The sequence below is a fragment of the Gymnodraco acuticeps genome, unplaced genomic scaffold, assembly GCF_902827175.1.
Source record: "Gymnodraco acuticeps unplaced genomic scaffold, fGymAcu1.1, whole genome shotgun sequence".
NCBI classification, from domain to species: Eukaryota; Metazoa; Chordata; class Actinopteri; order Perciformes; family Bathydraconidae; genus Gymnodraco; species Gymnodraco acuticeps.
This window is the reverse complement of record NW_022990246.1, coordinates 224932-251037: the sequence shown is the minus strand read 5'-3', so window position 1 is coordinate 251037 and position 26106 is coordinate 224932. Positions and strand designations below refer to the sequence as shown.

At 43.5% G+C, this 26106-nt stretch overlaps 1 pseudogene; it reads right to left on the bottom strand.

Moving 5' to 3' along the window:
• Nucleotides 1–1464: 1464 nt before the first annotated feature.
• On the bottom strand, nucleotides 1465–25657 carry LOC117548952 (annotated as a pseudogene).
• Nucleotides 25658–26106: the final 449 nt, after the last annotated feature.

The following is a 26106-nucleotide window of genomic DNA, read 5'->3' as shown; positions in this document are numbered from 1 at the left end:
CTACATACTGATATACACCTGAACATCAGCAGGAGAGGACTCTTTAAAGTAGAGACACTACATACTGATATACACCTGAACATCAGCAGGAGAGGACTCTTTAAATTAGAGACACTACATACTGGTATACACCTGAACATCAGCAGGAGAGGACTCTTTAAAGTAGAGACACTACATACTGGTATACACCTGAACATCAGCAGGAGAGGACTCTTTAAAGTAGAGACACTACATACTGATATACACCTGAACATCAGCAGGAGAGGACTCTTTAAAGTAGAGACACTACATAATGATATACACCTGAACATCAGCAGGAGAGGACTCTTTAAAGTAGAGACACTATACTGATATACACCTGAAAATGTGAATAATATGTCCTCTTTAATATAAGAACTTGTGTCTTTAGACCCCATGTTAAAATCCCCAACTTTACAGCAGAAGCATGTTAACAATCTTGATCCCGATTCAAGACAACTGTACCGGTTGAATCTTTATAGAACTTGTCCGTCCGGTTAAATCATGCTATCACAACGGAAACCTATAGGGACGTCATGGAGAACAGGTCCATATATTAAAGTTGTGTAAGTGGCCTTATTGTTTATGGCGATAGTAGCCTTGGTGATGTGTGTGCAAAGCATGTCCAGCCTAATTGATTGGCTTTGGCTTGCATCCAAGAAATACTGTAGATTGCATAATCTTCGTAAGACTTTTTCCACAGGGGATCATGCACAATGGAGTAGATGCAACTTAGACCGGACATTAATCAACAATCTTTTTCTGCAAATATTGCATAAAAAAACCGTAGTGATGTATTCATCATCAGGAGGGATCATATAAGTTGTTTTTGTGCTGCAGAGCTGAAAGGGCTTAGTTAAACTCTAACCCTGCTGGATGATGTCCCACTCCGGCCCCAGGAGAGACATCTGGTATGATGGGATGATTTTCCACTAAGATTCACACACAAACAGGTCTGCCTAATGACGCTTTCTCGCTGCACACACTCAAAACATCACCTGGCATCTCACCAGCTTCATAAGTGGTTACTGTAAAGCAAATAAATGTGACTGAAAACCTCCCAACCTAAACTTAAAGGGGCCCTTTATGCTCATTTTCAGGTTTCAGGTTAGTGTCTCTACTGGGACATGTCTCCATGCTTTAATGTTCAAAAAGCTCTTTATTCTCTCATACTGCCTGTGCTGCAGCACCTCTTTTCACCCTCTGTCTGAGACCAGAGCCCAGTCTGCTCTGATTGGTTAGCTGGCCGGCTCTGTTGTGATTGGTCAACAGCTTAGAGATGTCAATTGCATGTTTATATCTTGAGAAATTATTTATTAATCATGTTAAATATAGATAATCTGACTATTCGCTGAGTCTTTTATGAATAGTCATAAAAGACACAGAAACTTTTATATTGTTTCTGTTCTGATTTTATGCAAAGCGTCTTTGAGAATTAAGAAAAGATCAGAATCAGAAACCTTTATTAGTCCCAGAGAGGGGAAATTTACATTGTTACAGCAGAAAAGAGCCAAAGACCAGCTCAATGTTACATAAAGCATGCATACAAAAGTTTTAAAAGATAAAACAAACTTAACAAATTCTGCCTAAAATCAGCCTAAAATACGCATTCCCCTTGTGCTTCTCAACTACATATTATCAAACATACCCACTAAATGTAATGAACCTGGAAAACAATATAATTCTAACCATATTTAGCCGATATTGTTAAATACTAAAGGGAACAACAGAAGAAGACAAACGGGAAGTAAACACAGGGTATTTCTCAATGTCGAGTACGCTTGCTTGGTAGCACATGTCTTCCGAGCGTCTTGCTTCAGAAGCGAGGCAAGAATCCTCCTGGCACTCGGAAAACGAAGAGTGGAACAGGCGAGCAAGTGTGCGTCATATGAGAGGCCCCCGCCTTACATTTTCCGCCACAGATTTGGGGAAATTGGTCCGTGCGCAAAGCATTGTGGGGATTTTAAGACCGCAGAGTCTACACATGTGCAGCCCTCGAAATTTCTCCAAACGAAGTACGCTGGGCTCGTTAGAATTCCAACTATGCTGGACATTGGAACAGAACTTCAGGAGCTCCAACAAGCCGTTTAGAACAGAGAGTGAATACACATGCTATAGAGATGCTGTATGAGAAACCAATGTGAGTTTGGAAAATTGCACAATGTAAATCTATTCTAGTAGACCTCAACAATGGAATTATGATCAGTAGAAATGGCCATGACATGGGAGCTTTAAGAGACCTTTAAGAGACCTTTAAGAGACGGATCACGTTTTGTTGACATTAAATCCATCAGCAGTGACCCACACTGGTGATTTTTGAAGAGTTTACGTGTCAGAAAACGATGGTTTGTTAACAAGTGGCTGAATAGGACTACAGAAGTTGTCGAGGACGTTGTACATCATTACACCGAACACGTAAACACATCCCGCTAAATTTGTTTTCCCTGTTCTGCTTGAAAGCAAGTACCTGCCTCTTGCAAACTGTTCAAAACAAAACGCTTCAACTTTGAATCTGTATTTTTGAAAATGTATCTTAACCTGTTTAGCCCTGAGCCTGTTTTTCAGGACTCAGGCTCGAAAAATGACATTCCCAGAAACAATGACCATATCTTCACTTCTAAAAGAGGTAAATGCATAATCTTTTTTCTCAAAGCAATGATAAACCTGTGAGTCGGATGTAAAAAAGTCAGAATCGATATAGATGTTTTGAATTTTAGTGTAAATTCAGATTGAACATAGTAAAAAAATGTAAATTATAGTGTCCGTCCAAAAAAATGGTTGTACTTATAGTGAAAAGCACCCTTGAAGGATGGGATAGTAGACTAAAAGCTTTAGGAATCGAAACTATAACATATAATAAGTACCCTGTATCAAGATTGATGCAAAACAAGTGACATTTTACCACTTCTGGGGTCATTTGGGTGCATTTTCCATATCTCTGGCCCTCCTCGGTCGATTTTGATGATTGATCTCTTTTTAACAGTTAGAGCCAATAGAGTCGAGGGGAAGTTCCTAATATCCATCTAAACATTACCCATTGGTGAATGAGTGCTGTGCAGCCAGAATGCTCCGGAACCGGAAGCTGCGATACACTCTGGTGGCTACCATTAGCAGCTAATATGAATTCTCCGATTTTTACATAAAAATGGAATTATGGATTATCAATAATTTGTTCAAAGTGACAGACACATTGGATTAACCTATGGATTAACCTTCAGCCGCGTTTTTATCGTTTTAATGCCATTGAACACGACTTTTGATCAGAAACCAACAGCTAAGGTAAGAGATGTCCCGTGAATGCTCCGTGATGCTATACGTGTTGTGATGTCTGTGTTTGCTTCCCCTGTTTGCGAGTTCTGATCGCTCAGTGATGATACCAATACCTATAGAATCTGTGGAATCTCTTTTTTTTAATCCGATAAAATAAATCTGCTTTAATCGGATATCTTGTATGTGCAGTTACGATAAAGTAATAAGGGTATTTTTACCTTGAGTTCTGTGCTAAGTGCGTTCTTCGCTCAGGGCTATTTAGACACTTCTTGTGAGACTTGTGCTTTGTTTGGTAAAAAATGGTTCATATCTTCAGTTAGCTAAGTTTCTAACCGTTAGTGCGTATGACACACTAATAGATTTTTAAATATTAAGAAGCCCTGAGACACAGTTTTCGTGAAAAACTACCCGCCAGACCCGGATTAGGGGCCGCTCTGGTTTAACAGGTTAAATTGGCGTGACGTTGAACCCCTGCTGGAGTTCCTTTATAGCATAACGTTAGCATTTTGCTTCTGCGATTAGATTTATGATTCGAAAATTATAAAAGTAGGGTAGACATGTGGAGATTATCCGGCTGAAAAAAAACATGCATTTATCAAATAGCTTCGTTTTCCACAGACATTATTTCGAGCTATTTTCCAAAATCCTATGGAGAAATCCCATTGCTTTTTTGTCGAGGGAACCCATCATGGATGTATAATAAGAACTGGATACAGCGTCGGAGGCGGGGTCTCGTTCTTTCCTATGAGAGCTGCTCATTGGCGCATGAGGACAAAATGGCCTGAGATTTTCGAGAGGAAAAACGTCACAGATTACCCGTCATGCCTGGCTGTCAGAGCAGAAGTACCCGTACAGTATGTAGCTCATAGAGCATGCGCAGTTGAGTTGCCCCTTAAGCCCCGCCCCCCGAACTCCTGCTCTTGGCTCAGTAGAATGAATGGAGAGAGAAAATAAATCTGGATTCGGCTTTTCGTGCATTTTACAACTTTAAGGACCTTATGAATCTAATAAGGGCTATGAAAGTGTTCATAGTTTATGTAGTTTAAAAAAAAATTATCCGCTGATTTACAGACGTCTCTTTCTCAATGTTAGTCAATGGGAAAAAGTATTTCTGGGCCCAGTGACGTCACGGACTGATACGGAAATTGTAGTACCGCCGTTTGACCACAACGAATATTTTTCCTCAGAGTCCGGCGCACAACCTGGGGGCTTTATTCCGGGTCGGCCTACAAAAATACTTCATCCTGCACCACTCTATTTAGTACCTGACACCCATCTCTAGTTACAGGTACTAACATAGTAAACTAGCCGGGGCTGCTGCCCTGCAACTTCACAAGGTTGCTGTAAAGATACGGGTCTTCCTTTTTGAGAACATTGATCAGAACCGTGCATGCTGCAGCTCCTTTTTTTCGCACCGTGTCCACCACGTCTCGTGCTCTTTTGTTTTCGAGTATGGCTCTCGTTTGCGTCATTTCAGAATCATTGATCACTCCAAAGTCAAAGAGTCTATCCAGAAGGTTGTTCAGGACAGGTGGAGTCACTCCTTTAATTAACTCTGTCTGAACTAAGCGCAACCAATGGTCTGCTGGGACTCTGTCCTCTGCTGGGTCATTTTTCTGGGACATTTCCTGCCTTGGACCTGGTAGATAAACAGGGAAAATACTTTTGTTGACCAACAATCACAGTAAACAGATCTCTTACAAATTAAAGTAAATTGACATTCCCAGGGGTGGATATTCGTTCATTTAAAGTTATTATATATAACATTTCCTCATTATAATGTCTAAAAACTACTACACCTATGTTATTCATATTTTGTTTAATATTGTGTTGAGTTATGTTCATACATTAACCTGAATGGTTCAGAGAGATGTGTAATTTTAATCAAGGTAACAGTACGTTCATTGTAATCATGGCGTATCCACTTAACCATGAGAAGCTGAAGACTACAACTCCCATGATGCCCCGCTGTTTCACCACCACACCACCCTCCAGCTTTACTATAGTAACTGCAGAGCCCTCTAGTGGCAGAACATTACAGGTTGTGTGTTTAATGTAGTAATGATGCTCATGCCTTCATCAGTGATGTGGACGACAGACAACAGAACGTCCAGGAGCAACGCTGTGAAGCAAAGAGCTGTTGCATTGCTGCTAAAACAGCTTCATCATACTGAATGTCACACCACTTTAGTTCAGAGGTAATGTTAATCTAATGTCATTCACTTTGGAGCCTCAATAGGATGTTCCCGTTTATTTCATTCACCTTTTATTTTGAATGTTTAATTATTGTTCTGTCCCCCTGTGATCTTTCTGGATGTGACCATTTACTGTTATGCGTAACTTTATAAATTATTTTTTTATTTAAAAGACTGTTGAAATGTTTGTAATCTGCTGCCAGACAATCTTGACTGTGCGGTCTCATGTCTGAGTGATTCTCTAGTTGTTGTTGTCTGTTGTTGTTTTGATTAAATAGAGCTGTAACAAGATGGAATTAAAATATATTGTTGTTGTACTATAAAGACCAGATTTGAATGTATAATATATTGATGAATGGAGGATGGTTTTCACTACTCACAGTTCTTCTGTTTCTTGGCTGTGATCGTCTCACCATTGATCCTGTAGGGATGAACACAATCCAACAGTTTTGGATCAAGTTTAAAATAATTGTTTGTTCTTTGAGTTAGCTTCAGAGTCCTGACTGATCTAATGCTTTACATCCCATCATATCTCCTCTGCAAACACTACGACTGACTGCCACAGCTCTCAGCTGCATTACAGGAAATAACCAGTCATTTATCTAGAAACTAACCTGACAGGAAACAAAACAGTCTTTTCCACTCTTCTGTAAAATCCCATATGTCTGAAACTAAATGTGGCTTTGCATTTTCAGCTTACAATATATTGTTGGTGTAAGAATACAAAAAGAGAGAGATCTTTTGTGATTCCCCAGTATGAGAAACACATCCACCTCCCTGTGTTTAATACAATACTGCTGAACCAGCAGAGACCCCTTACTGACCTGAGAGTCTCCAGTCTGCAGTCTGCACTCTCCATAAGATCTCTCAGCAGCTTCACTCCTGAATCCTTCAGATTGTTGTCTCTCAGGTCCAGATGTCTCAGATGGATGTTGGACTTCAGAGCTGAGGCCAGAGCAGAACAGCTGATCTCTGACAAACTGCAGCTCCTCAGTCTGAATAAAGAAAAACATGATGTCACTTCAGAAAACAAAAGTTCCTGTTTGAAATAACTCCAGGTTTAATAATCTGATCAGAGATGAAGAAGTTTAGAAAGTGGAAACTCCAAACAGGTTAAAAACTGTAAGATACAGAAAGAGAAAAAAGCTCTCCTTAATATTCAAGACAACGTGCTTCTACTTCAATAAAAAGAGTTGACTTCACATCTGAAACTCTGCTCCATCTACACTAACGGAGCCAAACACACGGCGGCGTGCGTTGCCGCTTCAACGCTTCTGCCCATTCACTTTGAATGGGGGTGACGTCACGATTCGCCGAACTGCATTGTGGGAGCAAAGCGTAGCTTCTCTCGCGGTGCTCGCTGCAAAAGGAGAGCAATGTTCTACTTTTGCCGCCTCGACGGAGGCGTCAGCCAATCAAATCCCGCGTATGCAAATCTGACATTACAAGCGCTAGCCAATCGAACCGCGTGTATGTTGGGAGAGCCAGACCGCAGTTATTTCCCATATGTCAAAAAATGGAGGAGAAAATGATCGTGGCGGTACTATATGACCAGTCCTCTTTACATACAGGGATACAAACCGGAGGAGCCAGGCATGGGGGGAGGTGGCAGAGACAGTGGGTGAAACTGGTAGGGTTTTCGCCTGTTGGGGAGTTTATATCCAGTGTACTTCGTTTGAATGGACATCTAGCAAGCATAGACAGTATATTTAGCCAGCATGGATGTAGCATGAATGCTTTGCTTTGTATGTCCGGGGCGGGACATTCATGTGATTGGTTGTTGGTCGCGTTGTTCGTAAAAAAATCCCCAAGCTTCAGACACGCCCACCGCCAAGCGGTAACGCACGCCGCCGTGTGTAGGGGCCGTAACAGCCCGTCCACACTACAGCTTCAACAGCTTCAAAAATGGTTTCCAACGCTTCTGCCCATTCACTTTGAATGGGGTGACGTCACGTTGCCTCGCTTTTCGCCGAACTGAATTGTGGGTAGCATAGCGGTCCGTCTCCGGCAATCAAATCATATGCCAGTACAAGCTCTAGCCAATCAAACCGCTGCTTGTGTGTCAGGGGCGGGAGATTCATGTGATTTGGTTGTTGGTCGAGCTTCAGACGCGCCCAGCTCCAAGCTTTTTTTGAAGCTGTAGTGTGGACGGGACGTAACTCATGATGTGCAGCCACACAAGCATAAAACCACAGAAACTGATTCAACTCAAGATGACAACGTTTACTAAGATTTTAATGTGAAGAATAACATTCAGATTATTTATTTTAGGAATAGTGAAGTCATCAAATCACAGCTTTTTCAGTTTAAACTATTCAGTCAGTAAAGCATCATGTAGCTTCAGAAAACATGATGGAAAACAGAACAAACTCAAATTATTTGTTAGTGTTAGGTAGTTTTAATATAAATATTTATAAATTATATATCATTTATTTTTATAAGAAACAGGATGGAGAATATAAGATGTATTTCAAGTGTTGAAAGGATCAGAGTGAATTATGCAGTGTTGGATTGTTCTTGTTATTTTAATTTAAAGATCAACATTGCTCTGCCACAGTCAGTGAACTAAGCTTGTGATACTTTGTTGTTGTTTAGCCTTTCTTAGGCCATTACATGGTTACATGTTGTTGTTGTTGTTGTTGTTGTTGTTGTTGTTATTATGTATACATGAACGTATCATCCCCTCAGCAGAAACATTCTGACAGCTTAGTTTGTCTTAAAAGGAAAGATGTATAAACATGAGTGCAGTGCACGGCTGAGGCTAAACAAGCATTCTTACTGAAACAGACCTGGGGGGTATACTACGAAGCAGGATTTACTCTTAGCGGCTAAATTCAGGGAAAACTCCGGCTTTCCGGTCCTACGAAGCTGGTTCTCTTTTTAGCAGGCTAGATCTCCATGGTAACTTATGCTTAGCGGCTAACCTGGTTCGGGAGCAGGTTAGGTTGCAGGCTAAGAGCTCAACTCAGTGAAAGCACTGCCTGCTGACCAATCAGAGCTCAGTGTGCCGGAGTGTTTAAAGCGATCAAGTCATATTACAGGAGAAAGGGAAATACAGAAAAGCTGGCCGTCAGCAGGAAAGACGGCCGGCAAAAATCACCGACTGTGTGAACGTGACCATTAATAGAATATCACCTCCATCTTCAGAGCAATCTGACTATTATACATTAGCGTTAAGAAAGCTTACTTAAATATCTGCTACAACATAAGTAACCAGATCAGAGTAACATTAAGTACAGTCCGCGGCATATCACTTCATAATGTATCATATATTTTCTTATCTGAGTCAGCTGAGCCGTATCTGGCCGTGCAACGCTCACAGTGTATTATTTTAAGCAACACATTAAGTTGACGAAACACTCGAGACAAATGTAATTAAAGTCAGATCGTGTTTTAGACGGGGGCAGTGATATCATAAACCTGTTAATGTACGCATTCAAACACTTGTTCTGTTACCAGCTGTATTCACCTTGCAGGTGCAGCTATGTGGCTTTTATCCTGGATAAAGTGTTTAAGTCATGGATGTTTAAAGTTTAACTTCTTCATTTTTGACTAGTATAAAGTTCACTTTCATTAAGGAAGTATGACGCTTGCGCTGTCAGTACGCTTCTCCATGTTTGTGATTGGTCGAATGCTCCAGATACCACCCCTTTCATGTGAACGCGCACCTAACTAGATAGGACACGGCTGGCTTGAGCGATCCACTTGATAACCAGCGTCGTAGTACAGTTTAGCGAGGAGCGCGTATGTTTTGGATTAGGCCAACCGGCTCACTCAAACATATCCAGGTTAGGTTGAACCAGCTTCGTAGTATAAGCCCCAGGACACCAACAATATGAACAAAGGGCTGAGAACTGTAGAGGGTTAAGATACTCAGTGAGGATCAGTGTGATATCAGCCTGATGTCTGCAGCTCAGAGTCAACACAACTCTCACATAATAATCTCAGCACAGAAGTTAAAGATGGAGAACTGACCTGAGAGTCTCCAGTCTGCAGTCTGGACTCTCCAGAAGATCACTCAGCAGCTCCACTCCTGAATCCTTCAGCTTGTTGTCTCTCAAGTGCAGCTTTCTCAGATGGGAGGGGTTGGACTTCAGAGCTGAGGCCAGAGCAGAACAGCTGATCTCTGACAAACTGCAGCTCTTCAGTCTGAATAAAGAAAACATGATGTTACTTTAGAAACAATGTTCCTGTTTGAAATAACTCAAGGTTTAATAATCTGTTCAGAGCTGAACAATGTTTTATGTCAGCGATGATGTAGAAACAAATCCCTGATAATCTGGAACTCTCTGCAGCAGCTCCTCAGTACTGACAGCATCTCCACTGACTCATGGAGCCCAGTGTGAGTCTGTGGAAGCTCAAACAACTCTCCCTCACACATTTACTCTTTTTTTCTCTGATCTTTGTTATTCTTAACGTTTGGATTCCATTTCCATTTGGAAAAACAGAAAAAAAATCAGAAAATCATAAATACAAACAGATCTATATGAACTAGCAGTCAGTGAAACTGACCTGAGAGTCTCAGTCTGCAGTGTGGACTCTTTAGTCCAGAACTCAGCAGCTTCACTCCTGAATCCTGCAGATAGTTGCCACTCAGGTCCAGATATCTCAGATGGGAGGGGTTCAGACATCAGAGCTGAGGCCACCACTTCACAGTCAGTCTCTGAGAGTCTACAGATAGTAAGTCTGTAATAACATATTACAACTTGTGTTAGTATAAAAACAGAGGAAACATTGTATTAACTTACTGAATTTGATGGAACAACTTTTAACATATCATGTCAATTTAATTTAATAATAGATCTTATTTTAAACTCTTAAAGGTGGGGGTAGGTCATTTTAGAGAAACCAGCTCGAGTGCGCTAGAATTTGAAAATACACAGCCGGAAAAAATCTGCCCCTTCCTTACAGAGCCCCTCCTCCAACACACACGAACGCGCACATGACCAATGAGGGCACGAGATAAGTTTGTGCACAGATGGAAGCAACCCGGTATCACGACAAGACGTGAACATTGACGATTTAACATGCTGGGAGACGTGGAAGATGTCACGATTTCGTCCCTTCAAACGTGACAGTTACACGGTATTGTTAACATGGCCCAACCAGTGGAGAAATACCCGGAAATGCCAAGCAAATGCTCTACCCCGACGGTCGGTTGTTATTGTCAATATTAATATAATAATGATTTATTTTGTAATAGTCACACTCGATTTTGCCGATTTTAGTAGGTAGAGCATTTGCTTGGCATTTCCGGGGTATTTCTCCACTGGTTGGGCCATGTTAACAATACCGTGTAAACTGTCACGTTTGAAGGGACGAAATCGTGACATCTTCACGTCTCCCAGCATGGTACATTTTATAGTACTACGGCTTCCACAGATTACATTTTTTAATGGATTTTTTGTCAAAGCACTTAAGATATTCATTGCTATCGGGATGTTAAGAGCATTCCATGGAATATAACAAAAAGTGTATCTCGAGCCGGTTTCTCAAACTTACCTACCCCACCTTTGAGCATTGGGTTAAAAACAGATCTGATTTAATTTTGAAGAAACTGCAATGATATATTAATAACCTAACTGCATTCACTGATAACTGTAAATACTGCTGTATGTTGTGATCACATGCTGCTGTGAGAAAACCTCTAAAGTCCTTCATTTGTTTGACATGTCGCCTCCATCACACGAAGGAATATGAGAACAAAAAACTTTAAAACGTCACATTATTATAAATAAATAGAATAACTAGGATCATTTAATTTCTCTCTCAAAGTATTTAAAACATCAAACAAAAACAAAACTTCTGATCTACACTTATTTATAAAGTTAATCACATCTGGACTTACACAGCTTTCCTGCAGCTCCTCACAGCCGGAATCAGTCTCCGCCGTCCCTCCTCTGATGTGTTGTACTTCCTCAGGTCCAACTCCTCCAGAACCTCCTCTGACATCTGCAGCATGATGGCCAGAGCAGAGCAGTGGATGTCAGAGAGTTCCTCTGATCTGTTCTCTGACTTCAGGAACTCTGTGATCTCCTGATGTACTGAGTGGTCCTTCATCTCTGTCAGACAGTGGAAGATGTTGATGCTCCTTCAGGAGAGGAAGGACTTCTCATCTTCTTCAGGGTTGTTGATGGCTCTCTGGATGATCTCTGGCTGGTTGTCTGTGCGACCCAGCAGGCCTCCTAAGAGTTGCTGGTTGGACTCCAGAGAGAGGCCGTGGAGAAATCGGACAAACAGGTCCAGGTGGCCATTTTTACTTTGGAGGGATTTCTTCATGGCTCCCTTCAGGAAGACATCCAGGGATGGGTACCCCTGATCTCTCTGCAGGAAGTCCCTTCAGTACTGCTGTGTCTCTGTTGGTGTAACAGTGGAACATGTAGACTGCAGCCAGAAACTCCTGAATGCTCAGATGAACAAAGCAGTAGACTGTTTTCCTTGAAGATCACACTCTCTCTTTTGAAGATCTCTGTACAAACTCCTGAGTGCACCAAGGCCACGGTGACATCAAGACCACAGCGCTCCAGGTCTTCTTGGTAGAACATGTTGTCTCCTTTCTCCAGATGTTCAAACGCCAGCCTCCCCAGCTTCAGAAGAAGCTCCCTGTCAGCCTCCGTCAGCTGCTGTGGACTGCTCTCATGTCCCTCATCATACTTCTGCTTCTTCCTCTGTGTCTGGACCAGCAGGAAGAGTGAGTACATGTCAGTGAGGGTCTGGGGCAGTTCTCCCCTCTGGTCTGTGGTCCACATGTGGTCCAGAACTGCACCAGTGATCCAGCAGAAGAGTGGGATCAGACACATGATGTGGAGGCTCCTGGAGCCCTTGATGTGAGAGATGATTCTGCTGGACAGGTCTTCATCACTAAATCTCATCCTGAAGTACTCCTCCTTTTGGGCGTCAGTGAAGCCTCGTACTTCTGTTACCCCTGTCCACACACTTAGGAGGGATCTGATTGGCCGCTGCAGGTCTGGAAGTTATCCAGACGAGAGCCGAGGGAAGCAGCTTCCCCCTGATGAGGTTTGTCAGCAGCACGTTGACTGAGGACTGCTGTGAGACATCAGACACAACCTCATTGTTTTTGAAGTCCAGAGAAAGTCTGCTTTCATCCAGGCCGTCAAAGATGAGCAGCACTTTACAGCCAGCCAGCTGCTCTGCTGTGACCTTCTGTAAGGTTGGATGGAAAACATGGAGCAGCCTGAGAAGACTGTACTGCTCTTCTTTGATCAGGTTCAGCTCCCTGAAGGAAAGCGGGATCACCAGACTGACATCTTGGTTTCCCAAACCCTTGGCCCAGTCCAGAGTGAACTTCTGCACTGAGAAGGTTTTTCCAACTCCAGCGACTCCGTTGGTCAGGACCGCTCTGATGTGAGTGTGTTGGTCAGGTGAGGCTTTAAAGATGTCCTGGCACTTGATCGGAGTGTCATGGAGGGTCTCTTTCTTGTAAGCTGTCTCCAGCTGCCTCACCTCATGTTGGGTATTAACCTCTTCACTATGGCCTTGTGTGATGTAGAGCTCAGTGAAGACCCTGTTCAGGAGGGTTTCACTTTCATCAGTTCCTTCAGTCACACGTTCACATCTCCTCCTCAGACTGAGCCTATGTCCATCTAAAACCTCCTGCAGACCACTATCTGCTGAAAGAGAAGAACACATGTGAGAATAAGAAAATGCTTTTAAGAATCTGATGATTAAATTAAAACGTAAGAATATAGTTTAAATATCATGATTTTCATAAAACCTAATGTCTATACTTTACAACACAACACTAAACAAAATACACAAATCCTGGACATGAAGAATCCAGAAGGAACCAACAAATACTAGCTGGCAGATATCTTTACTATCTTACGTAAATGTTATATTTGTGCAGGGCTAATGTTTTCCTGAGCGCCCAGGTAAAGATGCTGCATGTGTTCGGCCCTCTTACCTCGTACAGTTCTGGTCTGACTGGCTGGACTTCTCTTCCTTCTGTGGAGATGAACACATCCTTTATAGCACTTTACATTAGTGGAGCTGATTCTCACCAATGGTACAACAAGGTGGCATATCATTATTAAACCACACAGCTTTGTGTCTGGATTAATAACATCAGCTGAATTAAAGTCAAAAGTCAAAGTGAACGTTGTTGTCAATCTTTCAGTTTGTGTGTACAGACAGAGAGATCAAAATACCATTTCCCACAATCCCGAATATAAAAATCAAAATATGTATAAAAATATGTATAAAATATGTATATCCTATACACAATCAACAGACACATTTATACATGTGCTAACATTAAGATTACAAAAACACAACAATAACTATATACAAAATATCAGTATTTGGGAAATGAGTGCAAGATTTTCCATAGCATCGTAAAAAAGTGTCTGCTGCTGGATTTGGATTTGAGTGTCTGAGTGTGTGGGGGTGTTATATGGGTGTTAATTACATTACATTGCATTTAGCTGACGCTTTTATCCAAAGCGACTTACAGTAAGTACATTCGACCAGGAAGACACAACCTTGAAGAAAAACAGAATCATATAAGTACATCAGGTTTCATAGAGCCAAACATTTCAAGTGCTACTCAACTGGCTTTAGATAAGCCAGCCCTTTATTAGTATATAAGTGCTTTGTTAATAGTTATATCGCTCGAAGTGGAGTCGAAAGAGATGAGTTTTCAGTCTGCGCCGGAAGATGTGCAAGCTATTTGCTGTCCTGATTTTAATGGGGAGCTCATTCCACCATTTTGGAGCCAGGATAGCAAACCCACGTGTTTTTTGCTGATGGGAACTTGGGTCCCCCTCGCAGCGAGGGTGCAGCGAGTCGTTTGGCTGATGCACGCGATGGGGTGTACGGTTTAACCATGTCCTGGATGTAGGAAGGGCCCGATCCATTCGCAGCATGGTATGCAAGTACCATTGTCTTGAAGTGGATTCTAGCAGTTACCGGAAGCCAGTGAAGGGAGCGGAGGAGCGGCGTGGTGTGGGAACATTTTGGAAGGTTGAAGACCAGACGAGCCGCTGCATTCTGGATAAGCTGCAGAGGTCGGATGGCACATGCAGGTAGACCAGCCAGGAAGGAGTTGCAGTAGTCTAAGCGTGAGATGACGAGAGCCTGGACCAGAACCTGCATCGCTTTCTGAGTCAGCTGGGGACGTATCTTCCTGATGTTGTAAAGCGTGTATCTGCAGCAGCGGGTTGTAGCAGCGATGTTTGCAGTGAAGGACAGTTTGTTATCTAGGATCACACCCAGATTCCTTGCAGTCTGAGTCGGGGAGGAACAACAGAGTTGCCGATGTTGATTGTCAGGTCAAGAGTGGGACAATCTTTTCCCGGAAGGAAGAGCAGCTCAGTCTTGTCAGGTTGAGCTTGAGGTGAGGATCAGACATCCACTGAGAGATGTCAGCTAGACAAGCAGAGATACGTGCGACGACCTGGGGTCTCTGAGCGGGGAAAGGACAGAATTAATTGGGTGTCAACAGCGTAGCAGTGGTATGAAAAACCATGCGGGCTAATGACAGATCCGAGCGAGTTTGTGTACAGGGAGAAGAGGAGGGGACCAAGAACAAAGCCCTGAGGGGACCCCCGTAGTTAATTGACAAGGGTGGGACTCAGACCCTCTCCAAGTTACCCTGTAGGTACGGTCTTTCAGGTATGAGGTGAGGAGGGAAAGAGCAGAGCCTGAAACTCCAAGTTTTTGGAGAGTGCGAAGGAGGATCTGATGATTCACTGTGTCGAATGCAGCAGACAGGTCCAACAGGATGATGACAGAGGAGAGGATGCTGGCTTTGGCAGTGTGCAGTTCCTCAGAGACAGCATGAGAGCAGTTTCTGTGGAGTGACCTGCCTTGAAACCAGACTGGTGCGGATCCAGAAGGTTGTCTGATGGAGATAACAGGAGAGTTGTTTAAAGACAGCGCGTAAGTGTTTTAGACAGGAACGGGAGGAGAGAGACAGGCCTGTAGTTTATAACATCAGACGGGTTGAGAGTGGGTTTCTTTAGGAGAGGGTTTACTCTTGCCTCCTTGAGACTGTTTGGAAAGTGACCAGAAGTTAGAGAAGTGTTGATGAAATGGGTGAGATACGGTAGAATATCAGGAGCGATAGTCTGAAGGAGGTTTGAGGGGATAGACAGTACTCGAGTTGAGGGGGGATGATGGGGGATGGCATCCCCCCTGAAATAAAAACAGTCAAAATCATTCCCCCTTCTAAAACTGCCATTCCCCCTTTTCATCCCTTATGTAATTTTATCAATGAACGTGGCACTGGTATTACTGCTATTTCAACATTAATTTTGCGCATTTTGAGTAAAATACTGTGGGCGAGGGAGCACGCACACACACAATGACATTTTTACCAAGTCACTGACGCTATAACTATGCGAGTGCCCTAGAGGGCGCCAGAGCGCCGTGATGCGCCTGTTTGATCGATGCCAGAAGCGCAGGTAACGGTCATCACAATGGCCAAGCGACCAGGAGGACAATGCGATCTGAGGGATTTCATATTTAAAAATACTAAAAATAACATTTCAGGTAAGTTCAAAGAGTCAGTAATCTTAGTCATTACTCATTACTTTAGTCACCAAAGGTGGAATCTATGGACAATAAGCAGCAATAACAACTTAATTTGGAGTTTAGCTACGTTTTTCTCTCATATTAGCTAGCTGGTAAGACTCAACACTGTTGATGAAATGATACCACCAGCACCAGAAGAGCTGAAACCCCTCCTTCAAGCAGTGAACACTCTGGTCATCTCCACAGCTGAGTGTGAACGTGGGTTTAGTCAGATGACATTTTAACCACAACTAGAAGCTCCCTAGAGGTAAAAAGCATGTCAGCCTTGCTTTTCATCAAGTGTGTTGGCCCTCCACTGAACAAGTTCAGACCTGAGGTATATGTTAAGACTTGGCTTCAAAGCCATTGCTTAGCTAACAATCCGAAAGCAAGAGCCAGACAAGTTGAGACCAAAAATCATGATTATGAACATCTTTGGAAATGTCTATGAGATGGGGGGAGAGTGGAGTAGGCAGCCATTGACAACATTGGTCCTATTTTGTATTATCTGTATAATCCTTTAATATATTTTCATATTTTGTAAACAATTTCAATTTGCACTTAATGCCCTGTTAAAAAAAGTAACATTGGGAATGTTAACATAAAATATTTGTATTTGAACTGCAATAAAATTATGACGGATCAATATTTTTCTAATTTTTTTCCTCAAATTTTCATGAAGTGTTTAATTTGCCATAATGATTTAATTACGATAAAAATGTAACCCTTTTGATACCAGTTTGATCGTATACCAGTAACTGCTTTTTTGAAAAAATACACTATAATTGTTAGGATCTGTCTGTGTTGTAGTTTTTGTCTGGTGTCTGATGTTACCTGGTTATGGGTATTTTCATCCTTGTATATTGTCTGGTCCTTCTTCCTGTGTTTTTCCTCCCGTCGTTAGTTTCCCTGGTGTGTCTAGTTGTCTGATTGTTTTCACCTGTGGCCCTTGTGTTTCTCTCCCCTGCCCGGCTGTGTCTCGTCTTGTGATTACCCCTTCCTGTATTTAGTCTTGTCTCTTCCTGTGTTCAGTGTCGGTTCGTCTTGTGTTGTGAGGTAAACTGCGGTGAGTGTTCTGTTCTGTCTCTGAATATTGTAGCCTTGAAATAAAGGGAATTATTTTGTCACTTAAATCTGCATTTGGGTCCTGCTTCCTGCACACCGTAAACATTACGAACCGACCAACAATGGACCCAGCGGATTTTAATTTTGATTTGGACTTGTTATCCCTAGAGTACACTCTTCAGTGTCATTATGCTGTATGGAGTAGAACCTTGGCTAAGAGGGACAAAGAGGCTGTCCTCAAAAAGGCAACAAATGGAGGTGGACAACATGCCATGGTTGAGAGGCTCATTGCCTGAGTTTCTCAGAGTTTTCTCACGCAGCCCTGAGTGCCAGTCTCCATTCTCTGACCCTTTCTTGGGATCCCGCCTGGCGTTTGGAAGTCCACGGAGCCTCCAAAAGACTTCTAAAAGACGCAAGGTCAGGAAAGCCAGCTCGTACTCAGGTACCGGTCCTAGCAGCCATGTTTCCGGCTCCAGAGCTGGCCCATACAGCCATGTTTCCGGCTCCAGAACCAGACCTTACAGCCATGTTTCCGGCTTCAGAACCGGACCTTACAGCCATGTTTCCGGCTTCAGAAACTGGATCATACAGCCATATTTCCGGCTTCAGAACGGGATCTTACAGCCATGTTTCCAGCTCCAGAACCGGACCTTACAGCCATGTTGGTTTTCCTGCTTCAGAACCAGACCTTACAGCCATGTTTCCGGCTTCAAACCGGACCTTACAGCCATGTTTCCGGCTTCAGAACGGATCATACAGCCATATTTCCGGCCATGGTTCCAGACCTAGTACAGTCCCCAGCAGCCATGGTCCCCGGCCCCAGTTCCCGGCCCCAAGCTGCCAAAGTCCCCTCTCCAGTTCCCCCTCGAGTCCCTCCTCTAGCCCCTCCTCTAGTCTCTCCTCTAGTCCCCTCTCCAGTCCCTTCTCTAGTTCCTCCTCTAGTACCTCCTCTAGTCTCTCCTCTAGTTCCCCTCTCTAGTTCCCCTCTCAAGTCCCCACTCCAGTTCCCCTCGAGTCCCTCCTCTAGCCCCTCCTCTAGCCTCTCCTCTAGTCCCCTCTCCAGTCCCCTCTCGAGTCCCTTCTCTAGTTCCTCCTCTAGTACCTCCTCTAGTCTCTCCTCTAGTTCCCCTCTCTAGTTCCCCTCTCAAGTCCCCTCTCGAGTTCCCTCCTCTAGTTCCTCCTCTAGTCCCCTCTGGAGTCCCCCTCTCTAGTTCCCCTCTCGAGTCTCCTCTCGAGTCCCCTCTCGAGTTCCCCCTTGGTTCCCCTCTCGAGTTCCCCCTTGTTTCCCCTCTCGAGTCTCCTCTCGAGTCCCTACTTGAGTCACATCTCAAGTCCCTACCCAATGTCCTGGTCTGTTGGAGGTTCCGCTGGGGTCCTGCCAACTCCATGTACTGGTCCCGTTGGAGGCCCCGTCGACTACTCCTCTGCCGGGGGTCCTACCAATCCATGTACTGTCCCGTTGGAGGTCCCGCCGACTACTCTCCTGCCCTGCGGGGTCCTGCCAACCCTTTGTCCTGTGCCGTTGGAGGCCCCGCCGTCTACTCTCCTGCCGGGGGTCCTGCCAGTCCCATGTCCTATGCCGATGGAGGTTCCGCTGGGGGTCCTTCCGGCTCCATGTCCAGTCCCGTTGGAGGTCCCCGCGAACTACCTCTCCTGCTGGGGGTCCTGACAGCCCTGTGTGCTGTCCCGTTGGGGGTCCCGCCGACTGCCCTTCTGCCGGGGGTCCTGCCAACCCTGTGTCCTGTCCTGTTGGAGGTCCCGCAAACTTCTCTCCTGCCGGGGGTTCTGCCAACCCGTGTACTGTTCCGTTGGGGGGTCCCCTCCGACTGCCCTTCTGCCCGGGGTCCTGTCAACCCTGTGTCCTGTCCTGTTGGAGGTTCCGCCGACTGCTTCTCCTGCCAATCCTGTGTCCTGGTCCCGTTGGGGGTCCCGCCGACTGCCCTCCTGGCGGGGGTCCTGCCAACTCCTGGTCCTCTTCCGTGGGGATCCTGCCGAGGCCTGTCCCACCAGGCGCCGGTTCCTGTCCGGCTGACACCGGGTTCTTGCCCGGCCTCCTGAGAGCCGCGGTCTTCGCCCTCGAGCCCGGCCCCCTGAGAGCCGCGTTTTCGCCCTCGAACCCGGCCCCCTGGAGAGCCGCGGTTTTTCGCCCTTGAGCCCGGGCACCCCTGAGAGCCAGCGTGTCCTTCGGCCCTTGAGCCCTGACCTCGAGCCCTGCCCCCCTGAGTGCCGCGGTCCCTCGCCCTCTGGCCCGACCCCCTGACTCTTCCTGCCACTGCCTTCGCCCCTCCATAACCCCCTTTTCAAGCTCTGCCTTTCCCCTGGGCTGTCAGCCCAAGCCCGTCCTCCAGACCCCTCCACCCACCCTTTTGGCCCTAATTTCACTTAAATCTGCATTTGGATCCTGCTTCCTGCACACCGTAACAATAATTCAATATTCTAAAAACAAATTTGACTTTATTATTAGTATAATCAGTTGATCCATCTGAATAATAAATGAGGGACTGTTAACCTACAAGATTTGTACCATAGACTTCCATTATAACCACATTTTTGTATCCCCTCCCCCCCCCTTTAAATTAAAGTGAAAAAAAGATTTTGCACTAATTGTCCTCTGCATTTGACCCTAAATGTTAGTGGTGCCATGGCAGCCCGGGGACCGACTCTAATTCTGAGGTGCCTTGGTCAAGAGCAATAAAAGGAGTATCTGAACATCCATAACATGCATGTTGTTTTAGGAGTATAATAATTATCTTTATGCTGGTTGGTCTCCCACCCTCGGCGGGTTATCAGCACAAATTATGTCCCCATATGATAAAATCCACCATCCCCCCCTGATTTTTTTTTTTACAACTTGAGTACTGGGGATAGGGTCAACTAATTTGTTGGAAGATTTATATTGTTTCTAATATTATTGTCATTTTTAATCTACACCACAGCACTATGAACCCAATTTCATGTGAATTTACTGTGAATTAATGTCATGAAACATATGGAAACGATGCCGAAATAACAACGTAATAATAGTGATTTGTAAAAAGCCTGAGTTGATGCTTTGTCAGGTCTGTCTGCAACACAACCAGCAAAACACTCTGAATGGAGATCGGTTTGATTAGAGCTAGGCTAACATCGTAGCTGCTCCATCAACACTCAAAATAACTCCATCCAGTCATCAGAACAGCAGCTATTATATTGTTAGTGCCACAGACAGTCTCTGGTTTATACACGCACATGAATAACCCTGATTTAATATGAGGTGCTGTCGAGCTCTGGGTGCTGATGTTCCCTTTTCTGATTCGTCTCAGTATGCCAGAGACCGCAGGAGCAGGATCTCAACACTGACAGGATTTTGTAACGGAGCGTCTCAAACTTTACACTCAAGTAGTAACTTTTCCAGTTGTGTGAATACACAGGTGATGAATTTCACTTCTTCATTTCCTTCGTGTTGCCAGGTACAAATGTGTGTGTCTTTGTATTGACTCTACATGTAATCAGTTACATCTGCTAATGCTAAACACAACCAGCTCGCCAGGAAATTACTATTATTAATAAACATCTTAAAATACGTCTAAAAAAGATGCTGAGGTAGTCAACTAATTTGTTGAAAGATTTATATTGTTTAAAATATTGTCATTTTAAAAACATTTCATGACACGGATACATTGATGATAATAGCATATTGAAATATCCAAAATATTGTTTACTCTCCTCTTTGTCCTTGTTTACTGTACTTTAACTTGCGTTTATTGATGGATTGTTATTATAATTCATTTGTGAAGTTTTACATGTTTGTATTGATTGCTCAACACAAAAATGAGGGAGTGAGATAATTATTTTACTAGAGTAGTTTACTTTGTTCTCTACTGAGTTTCTTTTTGTACTTTACTTCAAATCTTTACTCTGATCTACTGCATTTCTGTACTACACTCTACAGAGTTTCTGTACTCTCATGTAATAATAAAACAACAGTTCAGATTATATAAAACCTGAATGCTCTTCAGGTCAGGTTACAGTAGAAAACAGAAACAAACTCTTACTTCCTGTCTGAGGGTCCAGGTTCATCACTGATGTCTGGGGTTTCCCTTTCGACGGGTCACTCTTCAGAGACAGACAATCACTCATCTTCTCCAGTCTGGAGATAAACCAGTAACACTGCTGGAATGAACACACACACATTTTAATAACACAATTACATTATGTCAATCTAAACCATCCTAATAATAAAAGTTAGCGCTGAGCTTCAGCCTGCAATGTTCAAAACAACAGATAAAGCCAGAAATCTAGGTGTAGTCATGGACTCTGACCCTGAGTTTCAACAGTCACATTAAAACAGTTACTAAAATCAGCCTACTATCACCTAAAGAATATATCTAGGATTAAAAGACTAATGTCACAGCAGGATTTGGAAAAACTGTCCATGCTTTTATCTTCAGTAGACTTCGACTACTGCAATGGTGTCTTCACAGGTCTCACTAAAAAATCTATTAGGAAGCTGCAGCTGATTCAGAACGCCGCTGCTCGAGTCCTCACTAACACTAAGAAAGTGGATCACATCACTCCTGTTCTGAAGTCTTTACACTGGCTTCCTGTGTGGTCAAAAGATAGATTTCAAAATACTGCTGCTGGTTTATAAAGCACTGAATGGTTTAGGCCCAAAATACATTTCTGACCTCCTGCTAAATTATGAACCATCCAGATCTCTCAGGTCTTCAGGGACTGGTCAGCTTTCTGTCCCCAGAGTCAGAACTAAACATGGAGAAGCAGCGTTCAGTTATTATGCTCCAAATATCTGGAACAAACTCCCAGAAACCTGCAGGTCCGCTGTAACTCTGACTACTTTTAAATCCAGGCTGAAGACTTTTCTTTTTGCCGCTGCTTTTAAAAAATATATTTTAACACTATTTATTGGTTTTTCCCACACATAACACGCAACAGGAGAAAAAACAGAGTACAATTACAGGTGCTATATAAAAAAGAAATACAAAAAAGATGACAAAACAATCATGATAATAACATACAAAGACCATTACAGAAATAGCATTGACGCTAATAAACCAAAATACACAATGACATGACAAAACAGAAAACCCCTAAGACCAGTCCCACCCACCCCTACCTCCAGACTAGGGCTGTGCAATTTAATCGATCCTGCGATATATATCGATATTTAGTTTTCCGAGAAAGTATCGATATTTCAGCTGCGGGTATCGATACATTAAGTCTGATAACTGTGTTCGTTATTCTCGCGTCCAGGAGAGAAGCTTTAAAAAGGAGACTAATTTGAGTCTCTGAGAAGGTTCAAATGTATACTTTAATTAATAAAAGCGCTGGTAATGTTACAAGCAGAAGATGGTTCAGTCAGAAAAACAGCTGTGTTCTGGCTCTCGTGAGCGAAGGGAAGAGAGCGAGCCTCCACCTTTCCAGCTGTTAAATATCCTCTGCTGGCTCCTCCCTGTGGGCCGGTTGGCGCTGCTGGGGGCCGGCCCTCCACGTCTCCAATGTTCGTTGTTGCGCATTACAGAGGATTCAGGCATTGTACATTAAATATATAACTAAACACGCCTTTTCTCCTGCTTATCTCTTTCATGACTTTTCATTAAATACATTTTAAACGCTGTAATCAATACTCCAAAAATACCTCACGGCTGGTATCATTTCCGGTAGTTCCGGATGTTGTCTCATGCTACCCACGTCTGTAAACAAACGTATTCAAATAAACTGTACCTTCTTTTAATATTCAGCAATAATAATTAGGGCTGTCAAGTTAACGCAATTTAACGCCACTAATTATTTTAACGCGATTAACGCATGTGTATTTTTTGTCCTCGGCCGCCCCGTAGTTTCAGAGCGCATCGAGTTTAAAATACCATCTACAAGCTGATGCTGACAGCCCCGCTCCTGCCGCCCGCTTGTGGCAGACCACACTTCCACGCTCACCGGCAGGCACCGACTGGCTGTTGGAGGACCGGGAGGGTGTGTGTATGTGTGGCTCGAGCGAGCGAGGAGAGAGACCTTACGTGCATTGTTGTTGTTAGCATCTGGTGCTAGCTAGCTGCGCTAACAGATATAAGGAGCTGCTTAAATGAAAACAGAGGAGCGACATTTCGCCGACAACTGCGCCGAGCACTTGACTTTATGCAGGCAGCCAGACAGTGGGACATTGTACGAGAAGTCAGCACACTCAGCACGGATAGTGCAACATGATTGCAGCGTCCAGGTAGCTCCCGTTCGAGCATATGCCTTGAGTTGCACATAGCTCCAACGATCCATCTCTCACACACACATACGGCTTTCACACCAGCGCTTTTCCCTTTCTAGCTCCGAGCTAGAGCTTTTCTGGTTCAGCTCCGGTTTCCCTTTTTCTGCTCCCGCTCTGTTCACACCGCCCAGCACCCGACTGGTGCTGCCGCTGCTGCGTCATCGTTTACATCGCTGATTTGCTCCCCAACGGCATTACGGCGCTCACAACAACGGGGAACTGCGTCGGGTCGATGATCGTGTTGCTTTTAATCACACGAAGCCAGAATAAATTGAATAACGACTTCTCCAACCTTATACTTTGCTCCAGAGTGCCGTGGTTCATTGTTTATTAATGTGTTTCTGCAGCATTTACCGACCGCTGCAGTGTTGGCTGCTCTTCTACGGGAGTTTATTCTCCTCCGTTAGCTCCCGGTTAGCTCACACTGCAGCGGCCGCTCTAAAGTATTCACTGTCCGACTCACACAAGCAGCTGATACATATCCCCAGTTCCCCTTAGCCTAAGTGAATGTGTGTCAGTCTGAATTGACGCTGTTTGGTATCACAACGCTGTTATGAAAGTTTCTCTGGTATAAAATGGGTGATGTTAGCATAGCAACCGAAGCTAAACTGACTTGCTATTGCTATCCTATTGTGGCATAAACCGTTTTCTACAGGCACATTTTACCGGCGTATTTTTATTATGATTCTACTTGTGATAGTCGGACACGACAACCTGTGCAGCCCATGTATTGATTCCATCCGATAGCTGCTATAAACAAAACGTCTGCCTCTCTCCACAATGATCAATAACAGTGAACGGATGGTCAAAGTAAGGTACAAATAAACAGAATCACACGAAGCCTGGTTAGTGTTGCCTGACTTTATAAAGTGTGTTTATAGGCACTACTGCTTGTAGGCAGGCATGACAGTCGACCCATGTTCAGGGGAGGTGGGTTTAGTTTCCTGCACGCCTCGACGTAAGAGAGACGTGAGCGACGCCTCTTAGCTCCGAAGCTCTTGCCTCTTCTAGACCGACAATTTTTTGGAGCTGGAAGTGAACCGGATTCCGGAGCTAAGAGCCGGCGCCACTGCGGTGTGAACAGGAAAAACCGGTGCTTTTCAGGCTCCAGCTCCGAGCCGGAGCTGAAAAAGCGCTGGTGTGAAAGGGGCAACACACACACACACACCATTTTTATTGTATTAGGTTCCAGGTTGAATTGAGGCGAATATTTGTAATGTTCAGAAGTTGTTGTGTTTAATATTCATGAGGATATTTGTCATTGTTCAAATGATAATAAACATTAGCATAAAGCATATTTGTCCACTCATATGTTGATAAGAGTATTAAAAACTTGAAAAATATTCCTCTAAGGTACATTTAAAACAGATAAAAAATGTGCGATTAATTTGCGATTAACAATGACAATCATGCGATTAATCGCGATTAAATATTTTAATCGACTGACAGCCCTAATAATAATATCTCGACGTCTATAGTTGTAGTGTTGAAATCAGTAGGTTTCGGTGTGCAACACTCCGTGTCATATCGCTACTAAATTCACCTCTATTGTAAATGGTATATTAGCCACATGCTAAATGCTAACCGGAGATGAAGGATTTTTCAGAATAAAAGCTTAACAACTGGTTGTGCACAAGAACTTCTGGTTTTTCAGTATAAAACAGCATTTAAACTGACGGTATGTTTAAGGTACTTTATGGCATCAAAACATTGATTTTAATTTCTAACAAGTCCCATTCAAATCCCCTGTGTTCCGCCACCTGCTGCACCTTTTAATTCTCCATTGTCCATTGTGATACTGCACTTTATGTACTTACGTTTCAAAGGCTTGATATATTGTATAATTGATGCTTTCAGTTTTCAGTTGAATTAATTCAATCCAAGTCAATGGAACACTCACAAGATGTCACCAAAATCACACTGTCCCTTTAAAATCTTTCAGACAATGATATAAGTGTATCGAATTATATCGAATCGTATCGAATCGTGTTGGCTGAATATCGTGATATATATCGTATCGTGAGCTGAATATCGTGTATCGTATCGTATCGTGAGATTAGTGTATCGCTACAGCCCTACTCCAGACAGGGCCACACTGTGCAGTAATCGTCAAAAAAGGAGAAAGAAAGATTCAACTATACTTGCTTCAGCAAATGCATGTGTATTTGTCATAGCATTTCTTCAGCCTACAAAGGTTGTTGGATGTTTTCTATATCATTCCTAAAGCCAGACCAGCACTTATCAAAGAGATGTGGCTTATTTTAAGATTAAACATAATTTGTTCTCACATCATGTATGAGGAGATTTCTTTGAGCCACATGATATGGGGGAGGTTCTGCACTCTTCCATAATAGAGCAATACATTTGTTGCCAGCAATCATGGCCAGTTTGATTAGGCGCACCTTATTCCTTTTGTGTGAAGGGATGTCAGAAATGTCGCCTAACAGGGTTAATTTAGGTGTACAAGGAATCTCATACGCAGAAATACCTTTAAGAATCTCCCATATTGACCCCCAGTGGTGCTTTACTTTATTACAATCCCAGAACATGTGAATTAGGCTACCTGTCTCTGTAGTACATCTAGGGCAGGGATCTGAAATTGATTGATTTATCCCATGAAGTCTTTCTGGTGAAAAGTAGGTTCTGTGAACAATGTTAAACTGCAAAAGTTTATGTCGGCTGTTGTATGAGAAAGTGAGGGCCTCCTCACATAATGACTTCCATTTTAAGTCTCCAAAGGTACAACTCAGGTCTTGCTCCCATTTGGTC